The 22,902-nt window shown below is 47.7% G+C and overlaps 1 gene segment (V, D, J or C); it reads right to left on the bottom strand.

The window, feature by feature from the left end:
• LOC311426057 (T-cell receptor beta-1 chain C region-like) overlaps positions 1–21,091 on the bottom strand; it is an 82,688-nt gene extending 61,597 nt beyond the window's left edge. Inside the window, exons 1-2 of the C gene segment in view lie at positions 20,976–21,091; positions 8,840–9,141 (exon numbers count right to left, since the gene is read on the bottom strand).
• Between the last annotated feature and the right edge of the window lie 1,811 nt (positions 21,092–22,902).

Consider the following 22,902-nt stretch of genomic DNA (forward strand, 5'->3'; position numbering starts at 1 on the left):
ATTAAAGAGTGCTTCTGCAGCTCTGTAAGAAAGCTATTAACTTCACAGGAACCGTGTGGGTCTGGAAGGAAGAAGGAAACAGCACGGAAAGTGGGGAGGGGCCGTTGGCCTTGGGAGAGAAGTGAAGGAATGGAGTTGGGGAAGACAGAAAGATGAGAAAAAACTGCAAGGGAAGAGAAAGATACATCCTCCCTTAGGGCAGGCAGGAGTGTGAGTGCTGTCTTCTGGGTAATACGTCTGTTGGACCACATCCTGTGAGCATACCTCTCCACACATTGTGTGTGTTTATAAAAACACTGTGTGAATAATAAATGGAACATATGGTGTGGGTGCATTGGGGAAGCTGTTGTGCTCAGCCTGGAGAATGATGGCCTGCTTTGTTGTCCCTGTCATTCTGCTGCTTGCTTCTACACTGCAAGGTCCCTAGAACACTACTTAGCTCCAGTACCTGGAGGTAGTTTAAGGAAGGAGACCATCTCAGTCACCGCACAGCCTGCTGGAAGGCTAAGGGAAGATCTCACAGATCTGTGTGTCTTGGGGAATCTTCTTTCCGTTATGAAAATGGAATACCTTAGAGTATTCCCATCTAGTCTCATGTAAATGGTTTTTTGTTAAATATAGGGCTGTATGTTCTTGAAGCTATATAAGCTTCATGGCTTCCCTCAAGTACTCTGCACGTTCAATGGAATGGCTTTCCCTGGAATTATATCCCAGCCTCAGGAAGAAGCCTGAGAGGGAACATCCTTCAGTAGCATTTGCTTTCCTTAAGAAGTTACTAATGCCACATATAACTATATATTTGGAAGTGCCTTGCTATGAGGATCAACTGCCTGGTGGCCTTTTCAATTCTATATCTGGTACCAACCCTCCATGCCCAACCCCACCTGAACAGATATTTGTATCTCCAGCCAAAGCCACGACTCTGTCTCCTTTCCCCCCGCTCCAAGGAAAGAGGAATGCTAGGATTCAGCAGCATAATGTGCATTGCCTTCATCCTTAACCCTTTCCTCATCAGACCCTGGTTACGTTGGAGAGTCAGTACATCCTGACCCTTTCTTTTCTCTTCAGGATACACCCTTTAGAAAGAAGAGATCAGAGGTAACTTCAATGTCTACGGATTCAAGCCAACAGAGCTCCCAGTTCAGGCAAGGGATGTGGAAACATGCCCAGCATATGCTGGGTTTGGACAACTCTGGCCAATGTGCTTTTTAAGTGGAAACGAAGAATGACGTGAACACGGACACCCCCTCCAGCTGCTCCAACTCAAGGACCATTCTGGTTTGGCCAGTGGCATCCAGCCCAGTGCCAGGGGACCCGGAGTATCTGCTCAGGTTGGGAAACGTGGCTGCTGCTTTCCTTTTTGCACATGTTCAGCCAGTAGCAAAGCTGAGCATGTATCCCAGAGACACACAGATACATACACACAGACTGGATGTTGACACAACTAGTCACACAGGCTGCCTTGGTGAAGGGCTACCTTCAACAACATTTACACACCATCATGTAAACATAGACACAGACAACCGAGTTCCCTTCCTCCTCTCTGGTTGGTAAAGATAGAAGTTCATAGTGAAGACACACATAAAGTTCTTTCTATGTTCATAAACACACATACCATTGTGGATCCTTAGAGTACCTGGCACAGCTCCTCTGTCCACCCAGCACTACTGCACACATCCTGGGCACTCTTACCTGCTCCACAGTCACCCTCACATTGGTTAGTCCAGCTTGAAGTTCACCGCAAACACTCACACACTCTCACACTTTTCCCTCTGGCATACCACTTTCTCAAGTCCACCTGGGAGTACCAGTATAGACCCACAGCTAGCCTAGATCTGAGACCTCTACTATTTGTTGTCTAGTCCAGCTTAAAGTTTGCTAGCAAATAAGCAGGAACAGCAGGCTGGGGAAGATGCAGATACTTGGCCATACACAAAATGAAAAAAGAAAAAATTACTTATAATATTTGGAAAGAGAGCTGTCAAATGGACAGGGAGAGTAGGGAGGTTTGATGAGAGAAGCCAGAAAAATGGACTTAAATGAGAAGAAGGGAAGTCTATGGAGTGAGGATTGAGGAGAGCTGGAAAAAAGTTAGGGAGAAGAAAGGAGGCAGAAAAGGTTAGACTAATTGTCAGAGGTGAATATAATCGAAATGAGACCAAACAAAGAGAGAGGCAGGGAGTGGAGAGGGAAGGACACAAAGAAGGAAAGAGCCTGAGGAGGAAAGGAAGGCTAGATAGCAGAGACAGTAATGAGTACAATGGTATTGTCCTGCCTTGTATAGTGCTGAGGAGGAGGATAGTCGTTCACTTTTGTGCAGGGGGAGGTTTGTGCTCAGGTGCCTCATCAACCTACCCACTGTGTTTCACTTTCAGCACAGTAATAAATGCCAGAGTCATTGAGAAAGGCACCCTCAATCGAGAGGGTCATCCCGTCTCCTTGTATGTCACTGCTCTTGAAGTGGCTTTGGAATGCTGCTTCAACACTTGCTTTGCTACCTTTTATTGCAGTAACCACTAGGATCAGCCCAGAGCCATTTCCCAAAGGCATCTTGTACCAGTACATAGTATAATAGGAGGGTGTCATTTTGGAGCAGGTCAGATTCATGGTTTCTCCTTGCCATATGACTGTGTCTGGCGACTGTTCCAGAGACAACACTGGAAGGGAAAAGGAGAAGCATTAAGGAGGATGGGGAGAAACAGATTGATGGAGAGATGAGGAGAGCTACTCAAGCACAAAGCAGGGCAGGACATGACTTCAGACACGATGAAAAAGCATGCACTAGGCATGGTGTGTTGTTAGAAAGAAGGATGAGAAGGAACAAAACAGGCTAGGGAGAAGGGGAAGGAATGGCATACTTCTTTAGATCAGTATGTGAGTTTCCAATATCCAGGTGAAAGGCAAGAAATATTCTTGGGCAGCTTGTGTCCTTAGACAAAATACTTGGGTGCTGTGCACACAAGAAAGAAATAGACATTGCAGGAGGCTCATGGATTCTTGCCCTTCTTCTTCAACATCTGTCCTTACCACAGGAAGCTTTGGGAAATAGGCATCCAGCTGAGTCAAGCAGCACGGGAATCTATGCAGGTGCTAAGGGGGTTGTTGAGTTCACTTACCCACCGGGGCCAGAAGGGCCACAAAGAACCAGCGTGAAACCATGTGAAAACACCTGTCCTTCCTGTTCCTTTCAGGGACCTGTCTTTGTAGCTGCTCAGAGGTATGTGACAAGAAAGTACTAAAGGAGGATGAGACACACGGGTGCTGAGCAGAGCAATGAGAGGGCATGAAAAGTGAGAAAGGATTGGCTGGCTGAGAACGCTGCGGAATGACGCATGCAATTACAGGAAAGTATAAACCCTGCAGAAAACGGTGTGGAGCAGGGGAGGCTGGCAGTGGACAGATAGGAATATGCCGAGGTTTCATGTGGAAGAATACCCTTTCCTGGCTGCTTTCCCCAGACCTGTTTCCTGCATGAAACAGTGATTCACATTGCAGTGAGTCTCTCTTACTCTCTGTATCAGACTGGGGAACATTTAGTAAATCCACAAAGGACAGTGGGATTCAGTCCCATCTGCCCCACACTGTATCTCTCCTGCTGGGATCAGAAGGGGCAGGAAACAAACAACCCCCTTCCCTGGCTACTTTCCCCAGACCTGTTCCCTCCACAGAGGGACTGCAGAGATAAGAGACGCTCAGAGTCCTGTGCATTTGCGCACTCCAGACAGGCCAGTCACACCACATTCACAGCTGTTAGTGCTCAGGCTGCTGCAGTGATCCCTGTGATGCGGATGCAAGGCATAGGATGGGTCAGTGCTCCCTCCAGTCCTGGTCCCACAGAGCTGAGGAGAGGAACGGGAGAGAAAACCAAAAGCCTCTGCAGAGCTCAGGAACTGTCAGTGCTCTGCCATGTGGAGCAAGAAAGAATAAAGAGTGCGGATAAAAGTGAAAGGCATGAGGGAGAGGAGGTGCTTGTGATCAGGCACAGGGCGGCTTCTCCTTCTGCCTTCTTTGCTGACAGGCAGTAGCCTGGGTTCCTTCAGAGGAAGCTTCTTTCTGGGAACCGGGGACTTAGGTAGGGAGTCCTGGACGTCTCAGTTAGGTGTTGTTTCTTGGCAGCTCTGCTTCACAAGCACACTTCGGCAAATTCAAGAAGTGCTTGAGGACTGAGACCATCTCTGCAATTGTCCCATCTGCCCTGTGAATTACCCCAGCAAAGCTGGTCTTCTTTTCTGGCAGAAATAAGCCTGGCCAACAGAGGGGCGTGGAGGACACAGCTAGGATGCAGTAGGTGACATCACCGCTGTCTTAAAAGTGGTTGGATAGCACAGTTTGCTCATGCTTTACCAGTGACAGCTCCCTATTGCTCTGCTCTCATTTTCATGGGAAATGGAGAACATGCTATCTACAGCGCCCTCACGTGTTTCTCTTCAGAAGGACATCCACATGGCTCTCCCGAATGGGGAAACTCAGCTCGCTGAGACCTCCTGACAGAACCTTTCCCTCCTCCTTGAAACTGGCAGGACCTTTGCCTTGGAGCTCGGACTGGTAACAGGGAAAGAGAAGGAAGTGGGAATGTGCTCCTGTCCCTGGTGATACTTGCCTCTCCTGATACCAGGAAGGAAAATTCCAATGGTGTGTACCAACTCTTCATGCTACTCAGATGACGAAGGGTCAGTGAAAGGCATAAGGAGAACTGAAGTCAGGCTGACAGGCCTGTGTGTTCCCTGGATCCTCCTTATGACCCTTCTCATAGATGGGCGTCACATTAGCAAGTTTCTCCATTTAAGAAAACAGTGAGGTTAGTCAAGCATGACTTTTCCTTCATAAATCCTTGTCAGCTACTCCATGTCACGTTCTTGGCCCTCATGAATTTGCAAATACATTCCAGAAAATACACTCCATCACCTTTCGAGGGACTGAGGGAAGGTTGACTGGCCTGTAGTTCCTCAGGTCCTTCTTCTTGCTCTTCTTAAAGATCAGTGTGGTACTTGCTCCTTCAGGTACTTGCACTGACCAATGCTCATCCTATCCCCGAAAAGCAGTCCCCACACCCCTGCCAGCCACCCCATATTAATCGTTCAGCATGACAGCATATGGTATGGAATACCCCTTTGGCCAGTTTGGGTCAGCTGTCCTTGTTCTGTCCCCTGCCATCCCCTGCTGCACCCCAGCCTGCTCACTGGCAGGACAGGGGGAGAAGATGAAAAGTCCTTGGCTTAGTGTAAGCACTGCTCTGCAACAACTAAAACATCAGCCTGTTATCAATATTATTCTCATCCTAAATCCCAAACACAAAACCCAATCAGAACCCAATAGGCGGAAGTTTCTTCTAGCTGAATCCAGGACATTACCCTAGTAGTTATGAAACAATGGACGACACAACTTCATTGGGAAGCTCTAGTAGGAAACGTCAGAAGGGATGCCATTGGAGAAAAAAATGCTACTAATTGCTAAGAGCATAACTCAAATATGTGAGCTTTGTATTGGAAATACAAAAAGCCTCCTTCTGTAGAGGTGAAAAAGGGAGTCACTCTGCGCGAGAAGTGGCAAGTTTTTCTGAATTACATAGGTGTAACCAATATAGTTATGTATATGTACTTCTACTGGGGGGGGCACCTTCACCTTTTCTGTGTGGCTAAAAGATAACCTGTGAAGAACCAAACTAGGAAAGTAGTACAATGTCTGTTAAAAGAAATAATCCTGAGATTTGGAGTACTGGAAGGGATGTTGTTAGACAGAGGACCTCATTTTGTAGCAGTAATTACTAAGGAATTGGTGAGGATCTTGAATATAAAATGGGGCCTACATACTCCATGGAAGCTACAGTTAAGTGGCAAGGTAGAGAGAATGAACCAAACAGTGAAAGGACAGCTTAGGAAATTGCGCCAGGAAACACAGTTAAAACGGACAGAGGTTTTACCTATAGCACTGATTAGAGTTCAGATAACCCCAAGAGCTTGGGAAAAAGGAAGTCCATTTGCAATATTATATGGGAAGCTTTATGCTGTAAATTTGACTGGGAAACCTGATCAGGTGCATGTAACTGGGAATCAAGCTCCTAAAAATTATGTTTGTCTTTAGCAAAATCTTTGGGTCTTGTCCAAAGATAAATACTTATATTAAGGGCACCAGTTCTGGTGGATGCACTGGCTCACTCTTTCTCTACTGGAGATCAAGTTTGCCTGCAAACAAGGAGTTTGGTTTTTATATTTCTCCCACATCGGACTTCCCAAAATTTCACAGGGCCTGGCCACACAGATTGCACTATTGTATCTTCTCTGCTCAGCCCTATGCTGTTCATGCCATCTTCGTGCCAGGGAGCGTCCCATCATTTTGCCTGCTCTGGGCTATCAAGGGCCTCTGCGTGATTGTCATCGGCTTCTCACTAGACCTGTAGAAGAGCACCTCCACACTTCTGCTTTCCCATTGCCTACAGCAGGGCTTCTCCTTATAGTCTGCCTCCTTCAGTAAGCACTGTGGGACTATTAAAGAGTGCTTCTGCAGCTCTGTGAGAAAGCTATTAACTTCACAGGAACCGTGTGGGTCTGGAAGGAAGGAGGAAACAGCACGGAAAGTGGGGAGGGGCCGTTGGCCTTGGGAGAGAAGTGAAGGAATGGAGTTGGGGAAGACAGAAAGATGAGAAAAAACTGCAAGGGAAGAGAAAGATACATCCTCCCTTAGGGCAGGCAGGAGTGTGAGTGCTGTCTTCTGGGTAATACGTCTGTTGGACCACATCCTGTGAGCATACCTCTCCACACATTGTGTGTGTTTATAAAAACACTGTGTGAATAATAAATGGAACATATGGTGTGGGTGCATTGGGGAAGCTGTTGTGCTCAGCCTGGAGAATGATGGCCTGCTTTGTTGTCCCTGTCATTCTGCTGCTTGCTTCTACACTGCAAGGTCCCTAGAACACTACTTAGCTCCAGTACCTGGAAGTAGTTTAAGGAAGGAGACCATCTCAGTCACCACACAGCCTGTTGGAAGGCTAAGGGAAGATCTCACAGATCTGTGTGTCTTGGGGAATCTTCTTTCCGTTATGAAAATGGAATACCTTAGAGTATTCCCATCTAGTCTCATGTAAATGGTTTTTTGTTAAATATAGGGCTGTATGTTCTTGAAGCTATATAAGCTTCATGGCTTCCCTCAAGTACTCTGCACGTTCAACGGAATGGCGTTCCCTGGAATTATATCCCAGCCTCAGGAAGAAGCCTGAGAGGGAACATCCTTCAGTAGCATTTGCTTTCCTTAAGAAGTTACTAATGCCACATATAACTATATATTTGGAAGTGCCTTGCTATGAGGATCAACTGCCTGGTGGCCTTTTCAATTCTATATCTGGTACCAACCCTCCATGCCCAACCCCACCTGAACAGATATTTGTATCTCCAGCCAAAGCCACGACTCTGTCTCCTTTCCCCCCGCTCCAAGGAAAGAGGAATGCTAGGATTCAGCAGCATAATGTGCATTGCCTTCATCCTTAACCCTTTCCTCATCAGACCCTGGTTACGTTGGAGAGTCAGTACATCCTGACCCTTTCTTTTCTCTTCAGGATACACCCTTTAGAAAGAAGAGATCAGAGGTAACTTCAATGTCTATGGATTCAAGCCAACAGAGCTCCCAGTTCAGGCAAGGGATGTGGAAACATGCCCAGCATATGCTGGGTTTGGACAACTCTGGCCAATGTGCTTTTTAAGTGGAAACGAAGAATGACGTGAACACGGACACCCCCTCCAGCTGCTCCAACTCAAGGACCATTCTGGTTTGGCCAGTGGCATCCAGCCCAGTGCCAGGGGACCCGGAGTATCTGCTCAGGTTGGGAAACGTGGCTGCTGCTTTCCTTTTTGCACATGTTCAGCCAGTAGCAAAGCTGAGCATGTATCCCAGAGACACACAGATACACACACACAGACTGGATGTTGACACAACTAGTCACACAGGCTGCCTTGGTGAAGGGCTACCTTCAACAACATTTACACACCATCATGTAAACATAGACACAGACAACCGAGTTCCCTTCCTCCTCTCTGGCTGGTAAAGATAGAAGTTCATAGTGAAGACACACATAAAGTTCTTTCTATGTTCATAAACACACATACCATTGTGGATCCTTAGAGTACCTGGCACAGCTCCTCTGTCCACCCAGCACTACTGCACACATCCTGGGCACTCTTACCTGCTCCACAGTCACCCTCACATTGGTTAGTCCAGCTTGAAGTTCACCGCAAACACTCACACACTCTCACACTTTTCCCTCTGGCATACCACTTTCTCAAGTCCACCTGGGAGTACCAGTATAGACCCACAGCTAGCCTAGATCTGAGACCTCTACTATTTGTTGTCTAGTTCAGCTTAAAGTTTGCTAGCAAATAAGCAGGAACAGCAGGCTGGGGAAGATGCAGATACTTGGCCATACACAAAATGAAAAAAGAAAAAATTAATTATAATATCTGGAAAGAGAGCTGTCAAATGGACAGGGAGAGTAGGGAGGTTTGATGAGAGAAGCCAGAAAAATGGACTTAAATGAGAAGAAGGGAAGTCTATGGAGTGAGGATTGAGGAGAGCTGGAAAAAAGTTGGGGAGAAGAAAGGAGGCAGAAAAGGTTAGACTAATTGTCAGAGGTGAATATAATCGAAATGAGACCAAACAAAGAGGGAGGCAGGGAGTGGAGAGGGAAGGAGAGAAAGAAGGAAAGAGCCTGAGGAGGAAAGGAAGGCTAGATAGCAGAGACAGTAATGAGTACAAAGGTATTGTCCTGCCTTGTGCAGTGCTGAGGAGGAGGATAGTCGTTCACTTTTGTGCAGGGGGAGGTTTGTGCTCAGGTGCCTCATCAACCTACCCACTGTGTTTCACTTTCAGCACAGTAATAAATGCCAGAGTCATTGAGAAAGGCACCCTCAATCGAGAGGGTCATCCCGTCTCCTTGTATGTCACTGCTCTTGAAGTGGCTTTGGAATGTCGCTTCAACACTTGCTTTGGCACCTTTTATTGCAGTAACCACTAGGATCAGCCCAGAGCCATTTCCCAAAGGCATCTTGTACCAGTACATAATTGTATAGGAGGGTGTCATTTTGGAGCAGGTCAGATTCATGGTTTCTCCTTGCCATATGACTGTGTCTGGCGACTGTTCCAGAGACAACACTGGAAGGGAAAAGGAGAAGCATTAAGGAGGATGGGGAGAAACAGATTGATGGAGAGATGAGGAGAGCTATTCAAGCACAAAGCAGGGCAGGACATGACTTCAGACACGATGAAAAAGCATGCACTAGGCATGGTGTGTTGTTAGAAAGAAGGATGAGAAGGAACAAAACAGGCTAGGGAAAAGGGGAAGGAATGGCATACTTCTTTAGATCAGTATGTGAGTTTCCAATATCGAGGTGAAAGGCAAGAAATATTCTTGGGCAGCTTGTGTCCTTAGACAAAATACTTGGGTGCTGTGCACACAAGAAAGAAATAGACATTGCAGGAGGCTCATGGATACTTGCCCTTCTTCTTCAACGTCTGTCCTTACCACAGGAAGCTTTGGGAAATAGGCATCCAGCTGAGTCAAGCAGCACGGGAATCTATGCAGGTGCTAAGGGGGTTGTTGAGTTCACTTACCCACCGGGGCCAGAAGGGCCACAAAGAACCAGCGTGAAACCATGTGAAAACACCCGTCCTTCCTGTTCCTTTCAGGGACCTGTCTTTGTAGCTGCTCAGAGGTATGTGACAAGAAAGTACTAAAGGAGGATGAGACACACGGGTGCTGAGCAGAGCAATGAGAGAGCATGAAAAGTGAGAAAGGATTGGCTGGCTGAGAACGCTGCGGAATGACGCATGCAATTACAGGAAAGTATAAACCCTGCAGAAAACGGTGTGGAGCAGGGGAGGCTGGCAGTGGACAGATAGGAATATGTTAAGGGTTCATGTGGTGTCTGAGTGTGTGCCAGACAGTAGGAGGAAAAAAAAAAAAAAAAAAAAAAAAAAAAAAAAAAAAAAGAAATAATTGGTTGGATAGTACAGTTTGCTCATGCTTTACCAGTGACAGCTCCCTATTGCTCTGCTCTCATTTTCATGGGAAATGGAGAACATGCTATCCACAGCGCCCTCACGTGTTTCTCTTCAGAAGGACATCCACATGGCTCTCCCGAATGGGGAAACTCAGCTCGCTGAGACCTCCTGACAGAACCTTTCCCTCCTCCTTGAAACTGGCAGGACCTTTGCCTTGGAGCTCGGACTGGTAACAGGGAAAGAGAAGGAAGTGGGAATGTGCTCCTGTCCCTGGTGATACTTGCCTCTCCTGATGCCAAGAAGGAAAATTCCAATGGTGTGTACCACAACTTCATGATCCTCAGATGAAGGAGGGTCCGTGAAAGGCATAAGGAGAACTGCATGGAGATGCTAAGTGAAAGAATCTGGATCGACAGGTGGGGACCGTGGTCTTGCACAGTTCTCTTGTATGCCATCATTTCATGTTACATCATCGTAATACAGCGTGAGCTGGAGCACCCCAAAGAGTCCCATACCTCCTCATGCAAGAAGGATTTCTTAGCTTCTGTCCCTGGTGGTCTGGTCTGGTGAAATATATCTAATTATTAGCTCCACTGGGGACTTCCAGTCCCTTGATCTTCAGAGACACTGAAGATAAAGAAGAGCAGGCAATTCAGAGCAGCCCTCTTGTTGTGCAGCTAGCAGCGGGGGTTGCAGTAGATGGGCCAGAGCAGATGCTTGGAAACTGCACGGTTCCTCAGAATCCCTTTCCCGGGACTTTCTGGTCACAAGTGCCATCTTCAGTGCACCTGGAATTTCTCCTGCTGTTGGTGGGGGCAACACACAGTCTAGTTCTCATTGTCTTCCCCATCTCTTCAAGCCATAGACTCCACTGTCCTCTAACAGAGAACCCAGGTGGGAAGACAGCCCACATAATTGGCACTGCAGCGTTGTACTTCTGACAAGTCTCTCTTGCCAACCATTACCTTCCTACCTTCATGTAACAGTCATGTAGATCTTTTTTAACAGACAGCCTAGGGAGATTAGACATGATGCATAAAGTCTGGCCAGAGGATTCAGGTGCGCGTGCTCTGCCCCTCTACTTCGCTTGTTTTTGTAAAAGGCCTTGGGAAACACAGTAACTTACAAACATGGGAAAACACTGCCAATTGCAAAAGAGGGACCTGGAGGGCAGATGAAGGACTTTGGAGGGCAGTAAGTTTGGGGAATTAGAGGAGGACCTGCATAGATGTTTGGATTCCCAGAGTCAGATGAAGGAAGAACCTCTCAAAGTCCATTTTGGCAAAGGGTTGAGTGGTTTGTGTTTGAATTCAGCCTGGAGCTCCTTGTTCATCTTGTCTGCATCCCTATTTGCAAGGCGACCATCCTCATCAAGGCAGGGAGGGGTACAGAGAGGACACAGAAAGCCCACCTTTTAAACACGTGGCTCCGGGGCTGGTGCCAACGCAGAAATCTTGGGTTTTTCAACCATGGGGCACTTTACTCAGCACCTGGCCTGATGGCCGCAGACGAGTCCCTATCTTTTAGGGGGAAAAGGATCCTGGGCCAGGAGCTGGCAGGGCTCATTGAGAGGGCTTTAAACTAGGTAAGAAGGGGGATGGGGCTGAAACAAGGATTGTTGGGGCTGTGCCAGGGGGAACAATGGCAAGGCCGGGGGATAAGGTAATGGCCCAGCTGAAGTGCATCTACACCAATGCACGCAGCATGGGTAACAAACAGAAGGAGCTGGAAGCCATCGTGCAGCAGGCAGGCTATGACTTGGTTGCCATCTCAGAGACGTGGTGGGACCACTCTCATGACTGGAGTGCTGCAATGCCTGGCTATAAGCTCTTCAGAAGGGACAGGCAGCACAGAAGGGGTGGTGGTGTGGCTCTCTATATTAGAGAGTCTTCGATGTTGTAGAACTTGAGGCTGGGAATGACAAGGTCAAGTCCCTTTGGGTTAGGATCGGCAGGGACAACAAGGCTAGTGTCCTGGTCGGGGTCTGCTATAAACCGCCGAACCAGGATGAAGAGACGGATGAGGAGTTCTACAGGCAGCTGACAGAAGTTGCGAAATCTTTAGCGCTTGTTCTCGTGGGGGACTTCAACTTCCCTGACATATCCTGGAAGCACAACACAGCCCTGAGAAAGCAGTCTAGGAGGTTTCTGGAGAGCGTGGAAGATAGTTTCCTGACACAGCTGGTTAGTGAACCTACCTGGGGAGGTGCCCTGCTAGACCTTCTGTTCACAAACAGAGAAGGACTGGTGGAGGACGTGATTGTCGGGAGCTGTCTTGGGCAGAGTGACCACAAAATGGTGTAGTTCACTATTCTTGGTGAGGCCAGGAAGGGGACCAGTAAAACCGCTGTATTGGACTTTCAGAGGGCTGACTTTGAGCTGCTCAGGACACTAGTTGGTGGAGTCCCTTGGGAGGTGGTTCTGAAGGGCAGAGGGGTCCAGGAAGGCTGGGCACGCTTCAAGAGGGAAATCTTAATGGCGCAGGAGCGGTCTGTCCCCACGTGCCCAAAGACGTGCTGGCGGGGAAGAAGACCAGCCTGGCTCAACAGAGAATTGTGGCTTGATCTTAGGAGGAAAAAGAGGGTTTATAATCTTTGGAAAAGTGGGCAGGCCACTAGGGAGGACTATAAGGATGTAGCGAGGCTGTGCAGGGACAAAATTAGGAAGGCCAAAGCTCATCTGGAGCTCAATCTGGCTACTGCTGTTAAAGATAACAAAAAACGTTTCTATAAATACATCAACACAAAAAGGAGGACTAAGGAGAATCTCCATCCTTTACTGGATGCGGGGGGAAACTTAGTTACAAGAGATGAGGAAAAGGCGGAGGTGCTCAATGCCTTCTTTGCCTCAGTCTTTAGCAGCAATACCGGTTGTTCTCTGGATACCCAGTACCCTGAGCTGGTGGAAGGGGATGGGGAGTAGGATGTGGCCCTCACTATCCACGAAGAACTGGTTGGTGACCTGCTAGGGCACTTGGATGTGCACAAGTTGATGGAGCTGGATGGGATCCACCTGAGTGTACTGAGAGAACTGGCAGAGGAGCTGGCCAAGCCACTTACCATCATTTATCAACAGTCCTGGCTATCAGGGGAGGTCCCAGTTGACTGGCGGCTAGCAAATGTGACGCCCATCTACAAGAAGGGCTGGAGGGCAGACCCGGGGAACTACAGGCCTGTCAGTTTGATCTCAGTGCCAGGGGAGCTCATGGAGCAGATTGTCTTGAGAGTCATCATGTGGCACTTGCAGGGCAAGCAGGCGATCAGGCCCAGTCAGCATGGGTTTATGAAAGGCAGATCCTGCTTGACGAACCTGATCTCCTTCTATGACAAAGTGACGTGCTGGGTGGACGAGGGAAAGGCTGTGGATGTGGTCTACCTTGACTTCAGCAAGGCTTTTGACACCGTCTCCCACAGCATTCTCCTCAAGAAACTGGCTGCTCTTGACTTGGACTGGCGCACACTTCGTTGGGTTAGAAACTGGCTGGATAGCCGGGCCCAAAATTGTCGTGGTAAATGGAGTCAAGTCCAGTTGGAGGCCAGTCACTAGTGGCGTTCCCCAGGGCTCGGTGCTGGGGCCGGTCCTCCTTAATGTCTTCATTGATGATCTGGACGAGGGCATTGAGTGCACCCTCAGTAAGTTTGCAGATGACACCAAGTTAGGTGCATGTGTCGATCTGCTCGAGGGTAGGAAAGTTCTGCAGGAGGATCTGGATAGGCTGCACCGATGGGCTGAGGTCAACTGCATGAAGTTCAACAAGGCCAAGTGCCGGGTCCTGCACCTGGGGCACAACAACCCCAAGCAGAGCTACAGATTGGGAGATGAGTGGTTGGAGAGCTGCCAGGCAGAGAAGGACCTGGGAGTGATGGTGGATAGTCGGCTGAATATGAGCCAGCAGTGTGCTCAGGTGGCCAAGAAGGCCAACAGCATCCTGGCTTGTATCAGAACAGTGTGACCAGCAGGGCTAGAGAGGTGATCGTCCCCCTGTACTCGGCTCTGGTGAGGCCGCACCTCGAGTACTGTGTTCAGTTTTGGGCCCCTCACTACAAGAAGGACATCGAGGTGATTGAGCGGGTGCAGAGAAGGGCGACGGAGCTGGTGAGGGACCTGGAGAACAAGTCCTACGAGGAGCGGCTGAGGGAGCTGGGTTTGTTCAGCCTGGAGAAGAGGAGGCTCAGGGGCGACCTTATCGCTCTATATAGGTACCTCAAGGGAGGCTGTAGTGAGATGGGGGTTGGCCTGTTCTCCCACGTGCCTGGTGACAGGACGAGGGGGAATGGGCTTAAGTTGCGCCAGGGGAGTTTTAGGTTAGATGTTAGGAAGAAATTCTTTACCAAAAGGGTTGTTAGACATTGGAACAGGCTGCCCAGGGAAGTGGTGGAGTCACCACACTTGGAAGTCTTTAAAAGACGTTTAGATGGAGAGCTTAGCGATATGGTTTAGTGGGGACTGTTAGCATTAGGTCAGAGGTTGGACTCGATGATCTTGACGTCTCTTCTACCTACAAATTCTGTGATTCTGTGATTCCTATTTGCAAGGGGACCATCCTCATCAATCATCCAGAAGCTGCTGTTCTGAGTGGGGCTGTACAAAGGCTGCCAAAGAAAGCTGATGTTTCCCAGAAGGGTTCCATTGTGATCATTATTTCATGGGAGGCCTACGTGAGCTTGATTTGGTCTTAGAGTCATAGTTAGGATTAGGGTTAGAATTAGGGTTGAGGTTAGTTTGTTAGGGTTAGGGTTATGGGTGGGGTTTGGAGAGAGAGAAAGCACAGAGCAGGAGAAAGATGAGGGAAAGCCCAGAGCTTCCCGATCACGGTTGACACAAGAGAAGCGCTGATGTGAACCAGAACTTTGGACAGATGGACATGCTGGACCCCTCCTCTACACCTACAGCATACATAGTTCCATTCTCGAGAGACCTTCTCAGTACGTGACAGATGATTGTACCACACAGCTCGGAACTTCTGTCAGACAGAAGCAAAGATAGCAGAGGCACAAAAAAATTGCGCTTAGTCACATCTTAGTTTCTTCAGTTTTCCAGTCAGAGAAGCATATTCCCTATAGTTTAACCTTCCTGGGAGAGCATCCTAATTCACTTCTGAATTAAAGAAAGGGAGGTATCTCTGCCAGCCTTTTTTTCCTGAAAGCAAAAGCTGTGACTAGACATCACCTCATGATTAGTCTGATTTTTCTAGTCTGTCAAGTGTGCCCTAGCTAGCCTTGTCCTAAAGCTAGCCTTAGGCTAGTCTTAACTAATGATGCTCTCCATTATTTTCTGATGATGCCAAGAACTTAGGGTGTTGTAGCTGATTCTTTTCGCACTAACACTTTGAAGTGGAGGTCTTTGGTTGCAGTGACCTTCTTCGTTAGTACTGATGTTGCTTCTTCCAAGCAATATTACTGAGGTTTTCACTTTTTCCTTCCTTTTTGTTGTTATCCCTCATGTATTTGTCTGAAGCTCTAGAGAGATTCATACCTGTCTGTTTGCCTTCAAAGATTTGTAGAAAGGGCATGCTCTGTCTATGAGAGTGGTGTACATCTCAGCGGAACTGGTAGCGGATATTCCCCATCACTCTTTTTTAAGCCTGCTTTTTTAAAGAAGGAAACAGAAGTGACTTGAAACGCTATAGCTTTTCCCAGAGGGGAAGAAAATATGTTCTATGTGATGTGTGAAAGCTTTGTATGCTCTCCAGTGGCCCTAGGGCCCTTTGGCACTTAGCATATGAGAAGGAGGGATATGACCATGGCGCCTGTCCAGTCCCTGACAGTTCTTGCCACTGCAGGTTTTGTCAGGAGAAACTGTTCCTTACCTGTGCTTCAGCGAGGCTGGATCCTGTGCTGGACGCCTTACAGTTTCAGTGGCTTGTCAAAAAATTGTAGACAATCTAGAAGATTTGTCTGAGTGCCATCAAAACCTTTCGTGTTTTTCCTTGCATTTCAGTTGTGCTTTCAAAGTCGGTAGAGCTGTTGGCCAATGAGTTTGAACAAATTTTACATGCTTTTGTATCCTTTCACGCGTTTTGACTCAGATTATACTCTGATGCATATTTTTAGCTTTTTAGCTTTTACTGGAGTGGGGAAAAGAGCCATGCTGGAGCAGGGAAAGAGAGTGAGGGTGGATTCGCAAAGACCAAGTGTAACCACATTCCCACTTGCCCGTGCTTCTTGGGGGGAAGAGGTAGAAAAAAAGAGAATGAGGATGAGGGAAAGGTGCTTTTAGCTTGCTTTTAGTTCCCACTGCTCTAGCTAGTAATTCATTGGCAATAAATTTCATTAATCCCACCTACACTGAGCCTGTTTTGTCCATGATGGTAATTGGTGAGTGATTTTTCTGTCCTTATCTCAAACCACAAGGTTGTTCATTTTTCAGCATATTTTCTCCTCACAATTTGTTTAGTAGGGGGAATGAAAGAGTGGCAGTGTGGTGCTTACCTACCTATTGATGTTATACTACCACACTCTTTTCTGGCACCCGTACGCCCCAAACTCATGACCCAGAGTCTCATTTTCTGCCTGGTAAGTGCAACCAAAGTCTGCAGAGAACCGAGATGTGAGGACACTTTTTACTTCTCTCACTGCTGACAATTCTACATATTGCTTTTCTTACACAGAAGGAGTGAGGGAATTACAGAACTGTATGGACTAACTGGAGCCTGAGGTTCAGCAGGACAATGTGCCCTGTGGTTTCTCTATTTTTCTGAGGAAAAAAAAGCCTGCTGGGATCAAGTGCAATGTATTGTAATGTCTTCAAAAGACGTTTAGATGTAGAGCTTAGGGAAATGGTTTAGTGGGGACTGTTAGCGTTAGGTCAGAGGTTGGACTCGATGGTCTTGAGGTCTCTTCCAACCTAGAAAATTCTGTGATTCTGTATTTGGGTGCACATACAAAGGCAAGAAAAGCACTCGGCAACCTGGGATGACAGGAAAATAAGTGATAAACTGGCAGGAGCACTTAACTAAAAGGCTCCAAGAATGAGACAGAACACAGGATCTTGGTCAGTCCAACTTCTCAAAACTTCCTATGCTTCCAAGACACAGGTCTTGGAAGAAGAATTAAGAATAGAAATGAGAAACAACTTATGGTATTTTGATGAAAAGCCAGTGTATCTCCTGTAGATAGAGAAGTGAAGTTTATTCTAGAACCTTGTGGTTCTAGAAGCTTCTCTCTACGGGGATGCTACGGAAGACAGTGTCAAAGGCTTCACTAAAGTCAAGGTTAAAAGCGTCCTCTGCTCTCCCCTTATCCACCAGGCTAGACACAGAATCATAGAATCACTAAGGTTGGAAAAGACCTTCCAGATGATCTGGTCCAACTGTCCCCATACCACCAATATTATCCAGCAATCCGGTTTCCTGATAACCCGGTCCAACATTTTCTTAAACATCCCAGGGATGGTGACTCAACCACCTCCCTGGGCAACACATTCCAATGACGAACTACTCTTTCTGAGAAGAAATTTCAAAACTGAACTTTCCCTGGCATTACTTGAGGCCATTCCCTCTAGTCCTATCACTAGTCTTCTGCAAGAAGAGGCTGACCCCCAGCTCACCACAACCTCCTGTCAGGTAGTTGAAGAGAGCAATAACATCGTCCCTGAATCTCATCTTCTCCAGACTAAACAACCCCAGTTCCCTCAGCCACTCCTCAGAAGACCTGTGTTCCACACCTTTCACCAGCTTCATAGCCCTTCTCTGGACATGCTCCAGGGCCACAATGTCTTTCTTGTAGTGAGGGTCTCTAAACTGATCACAGTACTTGAGGTGCGGCCTCACCAGAGCAGAGTACAGGGGGAGGATCACCTCCGTAATCATGCTTGCTACACTGTCGTGATGCAAGCCAGGATGATTTTGGCTTTGTTGGCAACATGGGAACACTACTGGCTCTTGTTCAGATGAGCACTGGCCAACACCCACTAACTTGCTTTTCGTGAACCCACGATGGTTGGGTCTGATCCCCCATTTGTCCCTCATATGCTGCGTGATTGCACTCAAGATGATTTGTTGCACAGCCTTCCCTGCCACTGAAGTCAGGCTAGCAGGCCTGTGTTTCCCCAGATCCTCCTTATGACCCTTCTCATTGATGGGCATCACATTAGCAAGTTTCTTCACTGAAGAAAACAGTGAGGTTAGTCAAGCATGACTTTTCCTTCATAAATCCTTGTCAACTACTCCATGTCAAGTTGTTGGCCCTCATGAATTTGCAAATACATTCCAGAAAATATCCATCTCCTCCATCACCATTTGAGGGACGGATGGAAGGTTGACTGGCCTGTAGTTCCCCAGGTCCTCCTTCTCACTCTTCTTAAAGACCAGTGTAGTACTTTCTGTCAACCAATGTTCAGGAACCTCTCCCACTCATCACAGATGCTCAAAGATCAAGAGTGACCTTGCAGTGACAGCCAGATCTCTCAGTACTTGGTGCTATGTATCAGGCCACATTAACTTAGGTACATCCAATTTGCCTAACTGCTCCTTGATCTGCTCCTCCTGCACTAAGGATGAGTCTTCCTGGTTCCAGACTTCCCATCTTGTCTCAGGGGGTTTCCCATCTAGCCTCAGGTAAATGGTTTTTTGTTAAATATAGGGCTGTATGTTCTTGAAGCTATATAACTTCATGGCTTCCCTCAAGTACTCTGCACGTTCAACGGAATGGCTTTCCCTGGAATTATATCCCAGCCTCAGGAAGAAGCCTGAGAGGGAACATCCTTCAGTAGCATTAGCTTTCCTTAAGAATTTACTAATGCCACGTATAACTATATATTTGGAAGTGCCTTGCTATGAGGATCAACTGCCTGGTGGCCTTTTCAATTCTATATCTGGTACCAACCCTCCATGCCCAACCCCACCTGAACAGATATTTGTATCTCCAGCCAAAGCCACGACTCTGTCTCCTTTCCCCCCGCTCCAAGGAAAGAGGAATGCTAGGATTCAGCAGCATAATGTGCATTGCCTTCATCCTTAACCCTTTCCTCATCAGACCCTGGTTACGTTGGAGAGTCAGTACATCCTGACCCTTTCTTTTCTCTTCAGGATACACCCTTTAGAAAGAAGAGATCAGAGGTAACTTCAATGTCTATGGATTCAAGCCAACAGAGCTCCCAGTTCAGGCAAGGGATGTGGAAACATGCCCAGCATATGCTGGGTTTGGACAACTCTGGCCAATGTGCTTTTTAAGTGGAAACGAAGAATGACGTGAACACGGACACCCCCTCCAGCTGCTCCAACTCAAGGACCATTCTGGTTTGGCCAGTGGCATCCAGCCCAGTGCCAGGGGACCCGGAGTATCTGCTCAGGTTGGGAAACGTGGCTGCTGCTTTCCTTTTTGCACATGTTCAGCCAGTAGCAAAGCTGAGCATGTATCCCAGAGACACACAGATACACACACACAGACTGGATGTTGACACAACTAGTCACACAGGCTGCCTTGGTGAAGGGCTACCTTCAACAACATTTACACACCATCATGTAAACATAGACACAGACAACCGAGTTCCCTTCCTCCTCTCTGGCTGGTAAAGATAGAAGTTCATAGTGAAGACACACATAAAGTTCTTTCTATGTTCATAAACACACATACCATTGTGGATCCTTAGAGTACCTGGCACAGCTCCTCTGTCCACCCAGCACTACTGCACACATCCTGGGCACTCTTACCTCCTATCTGGCTGGTAAAGATAGACTTCTCGAAGTCCCCTTTGTTTCCAGGAAGGAGCAAACTGGGGAAAGCACAGGTTTGAGCTGGAAGGCTGTGTATCCAAACTTCCACTCATTCCCAATCCCTGTAGGGAGAGTATGGAGTGAATTAGATTGGACAGAAAGGAGAAAAAAAATAATAACTTTGAAAAGAGAGCTGTCAAATGGAGAGGGGGAGTAGGGAGGTTTGATGAGAGAAGCCAGAAAAATGGACTTAAATGAGAAGAAGGGAAGTCTATGGAGTGAGGATTGAGGAGATCTGAAAAAAAGCTCAATAAAGAAAACGAGGCAGAGAGGATTAGAACGATTGTCAGAGGTGCATATAATGTAAATGAGAGCAAAGGAAGAGTTAGGCAGGGAGTGGAGAGGGAAGGAGAGAAAGAAGGAAAGAGCCTGAGGAGGAAAGGAAGGCTAGGGAGCAGAGACATTAACAAGTACAAAGGTATTTTCCTGCCTTGTATAGTGCTGAGGAGGAGGATAGACGTTCACTTTTGTGCAAGGGGAGGTTTGTGCTCAGGTGCCTCATCAACCTACCCACTGTGTTTCACTTTCAGCACAGTAATAAATGCCAGAGTCATTGAGAAAGGCATTCACAGTCGAGAGGGTCATCTTGTCTCCTTCTATGTCACTGCTCTTGAAGTGGCTTTGGAATGTCGCTTCAACACTTGCTTTGGCACCTTTTATTGCAGTAACCACTAGAATTAGACCAGAGTCATTTCCCAAAGGCATCTTGTACCAGTACATAGTATCGTAGGAGGGTGTCATTTTGGAGCAGGTCAGACTCATTTTTTCTCCTTGCCATATGACTGTGTCTGGCGACTGTTCCAGAGACAACACTGGAAGGGAAAAGGAGAAGCATTAAGGAGGATGGGGAGAAAAGGTTTGATGGAGAGATGAGGAGAGCTACTCAAGCACAAAGCAGGGCAGGACATGACTTCAGACACGATGAAAAAGCATGAACTAGGCATGGTATGTTCTTAGAAAGAAGGATGAGAAGGAACAAAACAGGCTAGGGAGAAGGGGAAGGAATGGCATACTTCTTTAGATCAGTATGTGAGTTTCCAATATCGAGGTGAAAGGCAAGAAATATTCTTGGGAAGCTCGTGTCCTTAGACAAAATATTTGGGTGCTGTGCACACAAGAAAGAAGTAGACATTGCAGGAGGCTCATGGATTCTTGCCCATCTTTTTCAACGTCTGTCCTTACCACAAGAAGCTTTGGGAAATAGGCATCCAGATGAGTCAAGCAGCACGGGAATCTATGCAGGTGCTAAGGGGGTTGTTGAGTTCACTTACCCACCGGGGCCAGAAGGGCCACAAAGAAACAGCGTGAAACCATGTGAAAACACCTGTCCTTCCTGTTCCTTTCAGGGACCTGTCTTTGTAGCTGCTCAGAGGTATGTGACAAGAAAGTACTAAAGGAGGATGAGACACACTGGGGCTGGGCAGAGCAATGAGAGAGCATGAAAAGTGAGAAAGGATTGGCTGGCTGAGAACGCTGCGGAATGACGCATGCAACTACAGGAAAGTATAAACCCTGCAGAAAATGGTGTGGAGCAGGGGAGGCTGGCAGTGGACAGATAGGAATATGCCGAGGTTTCATGTGGAAGAATCCCCTTCCCTGGCTGCTTTCCCCAGACCTGTTTCCTGCATGAAACAGTGATTCACATTGCAGTGAGTCTCTCTTACTCTCTGTATCAGAGTGGGGAACGTTTCGTAAATCCACAAAGGACAGTGGGTTTCATTCCCATCTGCCCCACACTGTACCTCTCCTGCTGGGATCAGAAGGGGCAGGAAACAAACGACCCCCTTCCCTGGCTGCTTTCCCCAGACCTGTTCCCTCCGCAGAGGGACTGCAGAGATAAGAGACGCTCAGAGTCCTGTGCATTTGAGCACTCCAGACAGGCCAGTCACAGAACATTCACAGCTGTTAGTGCTCAGGCTGCTGCAGTGATCCCTGTGATGCGGATGCGAGGCATAGGATGGGTCAGTGCTCCCTCCAGACCTGGTCCCACAGAGCTGAGGAGAGGAACAGGAGAGAAAACCAAATGCCTCTGCAGAGCTCAGGAGCTGTCAGTGCTCTGCCATGTGGAGCAAGAAAGAATAAAGAGTGCGGACAAAAGTGAAAAGCATGAGGGAGAGGAGGTGCTTGTGATCAGGCACGGGGCGGCTTCTCCTTCTGCCTTCTTTGCTGACAGGCAGTAGCCCGGGTTCCTTCAGAGGTAGCTTCTCTCTGGGACCCGGGACTTAGGTGGGGAGCCCTGGACATCTCAGTTAGGTGTTGCCTCTTGGCAGCTCTGCTTCACAAGCACACTTCGACAAATTCAAGAAGTGCTTGAGGACTGAGACCATCTCTGCAATTGTCCCATCTACCCTGTGAATCACCCCAGCAAAGCTGGTCTTCTTTTCTGGCAGAACTGAGCTTGCCCAACAGAGGGGCATGGAGGACACAGCTAGGATGCAGTCGGTGACATCACTGCTGTCTTAAAAGTGGTTGGATAGCACAGTTTGCTCATGCTTTACCAGTGACAGCTCCCTATTGCTCTGCTCTCATTTTCATGGGAAATGGAGAACATGCTATCCACAGCGCCCTCACGTGTTTCTCTTCAGAAGGACATCCACATGGCTCTCCCGAATGGGGAAACTCAGCTCGCTGAGACCTCCTGACAGAACCTTTCCCTCCTCCTTGAAACTGGCAGGACCTTTGCCTTGGAGCTCGGACTGGTAACAGGGAAAGAGAAGGAAGTGGGAATGTGCTCCTGTCCCTGGTGATACTTGCCTCTCCTGATACCAGGAAGGAAAATTCCAATGGTGTGTACCACAACTTCATGATCATCAGATGAAGGAGGGTCAGTGAAAGGCATAAGGAGAACTGCATGGAGATGCTAAGTGAAAGAATCTGGATCGACAGGTGGGGACCGTGGTCTTGCACAGTTCTCTTGTATGCCATCATTTCATGTTACATCATTGTAATACAGCGTGAGCTGGAGCACCCCAAAGAGTGCCGTACCTCCTCATTCAAGAAGGATTTCTTAGCTTCTGTCCCTGGTGGTCTGGTCTGGTGAAATATATCTGAGTATTAGCTCCACTGGGGACTTCCAGTCCCTTGATCTTCAGAGACACTGAAGATAAAGAAGAGCAGGCAATTCAGAGCAGCCCTCTTGTTGTGCAGCTAGCAGCGGGGGTTGCAGTAGATGGGCCAGAGCAGATGCTTGGAAACTGC

This window comes from Aythya ferina (assembly GCF_964211825.1).
Source record: "Aythya ferina genome assembly, chromosome: 1".
Classification (NCBI taxonomy): Eukaryota; Metazoa; Chordata; class Aves; order Anseriformes; family Anatidae; genus Aythya; species Aythya ferina.